Source organism: Alosa pseudoharengus, unplaced genomic scaffold, assembly GCF_046254945.1.
Source record: "Alosa pseudoharengus isolate Yale_2024_CS ecotype anadromous, Long Island Sound unplaced genomic scaffold, YU_APseudo_1.1 YU_APseudo_1.1_scf_16, whole genome shotgun sequence".
In the NCBI taxonomy this organism is placed as follows: Eukaryota; Metazoa; Chordata; class Actinopteri; order Clupeiformes; family Clupeidae; genus Alosa; species Alosa pseudoharengus.
Window position 1 is genome coordinate 2,526,062 of NW_027468630.1, and position 8,177 is coordinate 2,534,238.

The window sequence follows — 8,177 nt, forward strand, 5'->3', positions numbered from 1 at the left end:
GCCTTGCTCCAAAACACTCTTCTCCTGTGCCCGTCCCCTTCTGTTGTGCCTGAACACACAAGATAAGAGAGCAATGGCATATGTTCAAATTTGCACTGATTACCGAATACACTTTATATCATTAGTCCAAATAGGTTAAACTCACCAAGAAGCAATCGTTGCACTGTTCATCACTGGGAGCTGGATAGTGGTCCTCTCCATCACTACAGCATTATTCAAGATGACTTGCCGGATGTGGAAATATGCCTTTGAGACAAGAGTCCATCGTGTATACCTAACCCCATTGATGCGCCTGGCTCCACGGTACTCCTCGCAGAGCTTAACAAAAACAGCCTCACACACCCGATTGCAGTCCGGCCACTGCGCAGGACTTCTACCTCCTGCAAAGCATCTGAAAACATACAGAACAATATTACTGAGTGGTTGGAAAATTTTTTTCTTCTTTCTGAATCCAAACTTTTGTATCAGGCAATATAGAAACATACTGCATTGTCAATTTTGAAACAAAACCTTTTTGTACTCTCCACCCCAGGCACAACAATTGTTTTGGTAGCTCTGAATCTTCCTTTATTGATGGTATTTTGGTGCCATTGTGGATATATCGTCCTTCCTTTATCATATCTGCACAAGCACTCCCAAAGGGAGATTATGTGGGCCGATTCCTCCCTTGATAGAGCAAGGGAGTGGTCCTTTAAGTTGAACAGACAATTAGCCAAATCCTGGACAGCTTTGAACCCCTCAATATGATCTGGTCCAACAGAGTCCTACATTGAACAAAATACATTTTTGCACACCTGTAAGATGTTATGTGCATTTTAAGTTATTATGCATGCATCTTTCAAGAAGCCTACAATTAAAAGCCTGAGCCTGAGCCTGTGGCGCGAGGTCAGCCTGTGGTGCGAGGTGAGCCTGTGGTGCGAGGTGAGGATGTGGTGTGACCTGAGCCTGTGGTGCGAGGTCAGCCTGTGGCGCGAGGTGAGGATGTGGTGTGACCTGAGCCTGTGGTCCGAGGTGAGGCTGTTGTACGAGGTGAGGCTGTGGTCCGAGGTGAGCATCTTGTGCGGGCAGAGGCTGTTGAGGCTGGGGAGCTGGCAATTCTGAGATATTTGAGGTCTGATCACCAGACAAACTGGGAGTGCCTGGCCAGAGAGCTAAATTAAAACAAATCAAAGCAAAGACAGAACATGTAATAACTGATGTGTTATGTGTCAACATCATTATTTGCACCTTTAACAATTCAATACAAACTTACGAGTATGGCTTGTGGACACAGTATGAAGTGTAGATACAGTAGGATGTGCGGGCCAGATCTCTAGAGAGGGAACAGTTGGATCCTCCACATCTACTGGCTCCACATAAGTCTCTTCCTCTGCAACAGATATGTCCTCTTCCTCCAGGGTTGCACAGGCCACTTTGTAGTCCTCCATCACAACATTGTTTTGGCTATAAAGGAATTCGATACCTATCAGCTCGCCTGAACCAACCAGAGAACCAAAAATGTATGATAGTGTTAGTGTACTGTATGTACTGTTTTCATTGGGCAATACTAAACTATATTTACTGTATGTACTGTTTTCATTGCAATACTTAACTCTATTTACTGAACAGTATTGCATGCTGTGTCAATACAGCGGGTATACATGTGAGGGCATACAGAAAGAGCCAGAGCAGAATAATGTCATTGTACTGTTGAAAATATATATTGACTTCATGCCTTACCAGTGTATTTTCGTGGTACTGTGTACTCCACCAGTTTCTTCCCGATCACCTCCTCAGCCAGCTGATTGGCAGCATGTCGTAGCAGACCACTGTATGAGTGTGCCCCTTTTCTCCCCTCTGCTTTCAATGTTCAGTCCTCATTCCATCTTGTGACACCATCAACCAAATAGGCTTGGAAAAAAGTGTCACTTGCCAGGGTTCCTAAAAACATACCATTTTGCATTGCCATTCACATGTTAATACATGCAATAAATATTATTCTAATTAAGGGTGTCACGATTTCGATTTTATTTCGAAATCGATCGAAATTACATCTCAATCTCGAACTTCGAACTTAAAAGTAGAATCGACGATGCAGCCACACCCCCAATGTCACGTCCAGCATGTATGCCAAGACGCACAAACACGTATGCACGTGCTGAACTGCAGCGTCAACACTCCTCTAATTTTAGGCTGCAGCAATCAAAGCCCCTCTTGCTACTTTGAAATCACCGGTGTGGAAGTATTCGTTCATTCACGTCAATTAAAACTAACTTAGCCTACTCAACTTAGCAAGTGAAAAGATGGTCTAATTACAGTCCAAAGTTACTTTAAGGCTTAAAATGCACATTTATAAGTACATATTCCATGAACACTAACCTTGGGTCTCTTCGGAGTGTGCTGAAACAATCAAATTAACATTCTGTGTTGTTTCATTTTACTATGTTCACGTCTCTGTTTTAGCCTAAAGTTAGTTCTGTTTACATTACAACCTCATGGTTGGAACGGTTTCAAAGCGGTTTCAAAATAAAAGCCCCCCGAAAAAGAAAAGGAAAAGGCCAAAAAGAGTAAATAACATATAAGGAGCATTAATAGTAATATTTAAAAAAGATCGAAAATCGAATCGTGACTTTAAAATCAAAAATTACATCGAATCGAGGATTTGGAGAATCGTGACACCCCTTAATAATGGAACAGTACAGTAATAGTACAGCACAGTTTTACATTAAAGGATACAGTTTTCACCTGGGATGAAACGAATCATATGCAAATGAAAGTTCTCCAACGATGTTGAACCTCTTGCACATCTGTATGTAGGAAGCACATGACCACCCTTCTTAGTTGTCCCAGTCAGCGTATACATTTGGAAACCAGGAGGGTCCTGGAGGCAGGGAATATGCTTGCGTTGTGCCTTCCAGATTTCTGCCATTCTGGCAGAATTGATTAGAGGCACACCAAGACTGTTTCTGCCTTTCACTCCATCATATGCCTCAATCAGCTCCTTCAACATGACCTCCATTTCACTACTTTCCCGGACAGTTCTCCTGCAATGAAGCATCATCTCTGCCTTGGCGATGTGTCTTGTCACATCTGCCTCCGTGGGACGCATGTTCTTTGCTTCAAGCTCTGCCCGCTTTGCTGCTCTGAGACGGTGCAGATCTTCCTCATCCCACACAAAGATACAATAGCTGAGTTGGGCCATGAAGCTTGCATACAGTGCATGGGAATCAGTTGTGCATCCAATGGAAAACCGCCTCATAAAATGCCAGATGTCCAACTTGATGATCATGTTTGGCCAAGCTGCAAAGATCTTGTGCAGGTGGGAGTTCGCACAGCAGTCTCGGTCCACATATAAAATCTCTGGTGGTGACATGCCAGCATCCTTATACCGCCTTACAAGACCCGCTGCCATCTTTGCCAGACCCCAGCCCTCACTAGCTGTGAGCACAGACATTATCACGTGCCCATGTTCATTGCCTACATTTGTGGCCCAAGCTGCTGTTGACTGGGCCTGACCCGCCAACTTCCTCACAATTTTCTTAGTGGAGTCCATCTTAATGACTTGTACAAAAAGCGATGTAATGGAGGCCTTCACTTCGTCCAACCGGCTGAGGACATCCTGGGCGTATACCAGCGATGCTTTGGAACTGCTGGCATGGCTGGCAAGTCACCCAGTTGGAAGGGTGAAATCAGTCCAGAGGAGACAGCACGTGCCAGTCCTCTGTAATCAGTCAGGAACTGAATTTGCTTGCAGAGCCAGGTCTCTGCATGCTGCTCCTCTAGCTGCTTTTGCAGCTGGCTGCTGCTGTTACCCAAGCCTCGCTGACGCATCAGGCGCACAACCTTCATGTCACACCCGAGTCTGTATGTCATTATACACGGAAATTGAATTCGATGGCCAATGTCTAGTTGTGAGATGATTGCACTGCTCCAACCGATGACTCTTCTTTTGCAGCTCTTACAGGCAAGATATTCTGACGCAATGTAGTAAGAGCCGCTGACACTGACTACCTGTTTGACCCTCTGATGCAGTCCAGCAGAAGTGAGCTCTGACTGGACGCAGTCAGGGTGTGGACAGACAAGTTTCACTCTCCACAGTTTCCTGGGCATCCACATGAACAGGGGGTGGCCAAAGTAACGATCGAGTGCTGGCATACCACTTGGGGTCTGCGGTGGTTCAGGTGGATACCACCACATTTTGTTGACCTTGGTGTTAAGCTCAGGTTGGCCAAAGCGTGACCATTGAAAGAGGACTTTCAAAACCCAGAGCTGGTCGGTCTCAGGTAATGCAGGGACCCATCCAGCTGGCAGGCATATTCTGCTCTCTATTGAACAAGTGAGGGACAGACAGACACAGAGTGCATTTGATTATTTTACTCTATTAATAAACTTGACTTGCCTTTACAAATGTTTTTATCCAAACAATACAATTCTACATACAACATATGTTCTATGTGTTGCTGTGCTTAAAAGTTTATAATGAATTAATAATAATACACACTTGCTATGCCTGACTCCAGCTGTTGAGCCGCCATCAACAGTTCCTTGTCACCCATGTCAGAAGGTCCCATTTCTATTGTGGATGACTGGACAGTGGGGGAGTCAGCAGTGGACAAAGCAGGAATGGCTACAAAAGATTGAATAAAATATCCAGTAATGATTTAAATGTGATGTATCAGTAGCAACTCAGTGGTTACACAACATCCATACTGAAGTCATACTTACAAGCATGAAACTTCTGTGATGAGCACAGCTTCCTCACAGATTTGTGTATGGCCTGCTGAGACTTGGCCTTCCCCACCAACAATGACCGCAGAGAGGACACGGACACTGTTGAAGACATTCCTGAAGACGTGGAGGGTTCTGTAGCACTGGCAGCCTGTGGAGAGGTGGCAGATGGAGAGGAGCTGGCAGTCGGTGGAATGGTGGAAGTTTTTGATGAGTTTGTCGCTGACGTGGTGGCCTGGCTTGTTCTAGCTTCCAACTTAAACTAAATAGCATATCTGCCCTCTGGGTAGTGGGAAATGTACCTCTTTAGAGCTTGCTTGTTGGCCAGGTTGTTGATGGAATCCGTGTTCCCTGACTCAGCTGACATCGAGGCAACCAAGTAACCAGCATACCCCAGTGCATTCTCTGCCATCCACAGAAATGTCTGGTCCCTGAAAATTCCAAACTGCACTAGATGTTGGCCCAGGACATGCCACTCATTATCTGGGTCTCCACCACGAAGCACAACTGCAGCCCTTGCTGATTCTTTTACCCTGTCTGGTGACAGAGCCCGAGACCATGGTCTATTAGGAGAACTTGCTCCAGACGTAAATAACGTCCTGGTGACGTCCGCTAGAGAACATGACATTGGGGACCAATTGGGGACGTCGTAAATGTCCGCTTAAAGTCCGGGGGACGTCCTGTGTTTGTCGGGAAGAAATCACAAAGTACACAAATCAGCAACTTGACCTTTGACAGTAAGGCTGTTGTGCTTGAAAGTTTGTTTCATGAGCAAAAATGAAGTTAGGCCTAGATGTAGCTCCTGAGAAACTCACTGACTGAATAGATCAATGCCAAAGCATGGGGGAGACGGTGCTTTAATTAGGTAGTATCATATTAGTTTTAATCTAATCTAAGAAAAGCTATGGGTCATTTATCCTAGCAAGTCTCTGAAATGATCTAAATAAAATCTGGACTGATGTCTGATAAATAATTCATGTAGGTTAGGTTACATCACCTGTTGGTTTTAAGGGTAATTAAATCTGTATTGATTATGGCTGATGGCAAGCTAGAAGGGGCCCATAATTATGTGTCTTCTAAGCAAATAAATTACTCTTGCATCACTGACAATCAGGCTAACTACTGACAACATGCTGCTGTATAGAATCCATAATCCTATGACCCTGTTTACATTAGTTTTTGAAATGTGTCTTTGGAGATTCTATCAAAAGTGGTCAACTTTAAATACAAGTATAAACAGTCACCAAGAAGCATTGCAATCTAAAATAGTGTAAATAGCGTTCATGATATGAAAACAGTGACTTAAAAAAGGAGAAATAGCTGTGTGTTCAGTCACTAAAACCCTCAGAGAGCAGTAGTCATCACCCAAACTGCCAGCTACTGAACTGAAAGATTAATAGTCACCGCAGGTCACACTCTTAGGAATGTGTTTTGGATTTCATACATTCTGTCATTCACACTAATAATGCTCTCAGTCTCTTCTCCACCTTTAGCTCAGCTCTTAGAGCTCTGCAGCCCTAACCCTAAATTTGGGGAAATAGTCAGACAGACCATATTGAAAAATTACTATATTAAAAAAAGTACTCTGGGGAAATTGTTGCATGGATGAGTGAAGTGGTCCTGCGCAAGCAGTACAATTCTTATGAAATGTCTACCTCTCAGTGGTAGACATTTCACTCCCAGTGACCTGCTGCTGAGAATAGGGATTGTGAAAGGGCTTTACTTCAAGGTAATGGAGAATAAGCAATAGGGCTGTCAGGCTCTTTGATCTTGGCTTTTCATTTTATTGCATTCAGGTATCAATTGTGGAGGTGGCTTTCCACTCTCACATTATTCACATGACTCTCACCCAGCTATAATCCCCACTATTGAAAGCTCTCATTCCATTTCTCCAATTATGTAATTTTCTCTCAGGTTGATATGCATGGAAAAACTCGGTTAATGGTGCTGGAGCTTGTGCTCTGTTACCTTTTTACCTGTGAGTAGTGGAAAATGCGTTTGTCAAGATTCTATTGATTTAACAGTACATGTAGTATAGAGATCAGCTATGACCATATGTTGTGTTTAGATTCCAAGTGTGAGCAAAACAAAACAGAACTAGATGAACCGCAGAGCGGTACAAAATATGACCGCCGCCCAGTCCAGCACATTTTTTCCACAAAAAGAAATCACGCTGAAGGGCCTGTATGATTTTAGCTGTCTCACTAAATTGCATTATCCACACTCAATTCTCACTGATATCTGCTAGACAACAAGTACCAAAACATGATTAGTTCATAGATTTCACATGTAAAATTAATTTTATACAACCCCACCTCCATCTTGCCTGTTCATAATTCTGAGAAATTCTTGAATTGTGTGCACGTGTGCATGTACATGTTTGTTATGTGTGTGTGTGTGTGTGTGTGTGTGCGCGTGCTTGTGTGTGTGCCTGCGTATGTGCCTGTGCATGCAAGCGTACATATGTCTACTGTGTGAGTATGTGTCATACGTATGATTACTGTGAATGTATGTGTGTGTGTGTATCTGTTTGTGCACATGTGTGCACATGAAATGGGTTAACATGACCCCTGGAGGCAAACATACGGAAAAAAATGGTCATCCTAGTCCCTACAGTTCTCAAGATATTCACAGAGAACTGTGTCTGCCCTACCCTCCTTTTGGGGGGGTCCAGTCCAGCGGGGGGGCTACAGATTAAAACGAAAAACGACGGTTCCATGCTATCCATGTGGGGTTACATGCCCACCAAGTTCTGTGTACCCCGGTCTTTCAGTGTCCCGGGAATCCTTGTTGGTGTACGTCACTAAATGTACACATACATTATTTTATTGTAAGGCCCCCCATGAACGAAAGTACACAAAACTTGGCATGCATTCGGAGGGTGTCAAAATGATCCTACACTTTTAATTTTGTGCAGTTTTGACCTTGTCAGCCAGAGATATTGTGATGAAAACACCTAATTTTTTGCTTTTAAATTTTTAACTAGGTGGCGCTATAGATGAAATAAGTGGTAATGGGATGGGTTGACATGCCCCCTTAAGACCAACATACATAAAAAAGGTGGACCTCCTAGGCCCTACGGTTCTCGAGATATTCACAGAAAACTGTCTCCGGCCACCTACAGGCCAGTTGGTGTATAGTAACATAAATTAATTTATTGTGTGGCCCCCCATGAACGGAATTCCACGAAACTTGGCGTGCATACAGAGGGTGTCATAATGATCCTACACTTCCAATTTCGTGCAGTTTTGACTATGTCACAGATACCTGCGATTACAACACCTCATTTTTACTTTTTTGTGTTTAACTAGGTGGCGCTATACATGAAATGAGTGGTTATGGAATGGGTTGACATGGCCCCTTGAGATTAACATACAAAAAAAAATGGTCCTCCTAAACCCTACGGTTCTCGAGATATTCACAGAAAACTGTATCTGCCCTACCCTCCTTTCGGGGGGTCCAGTCCAGCA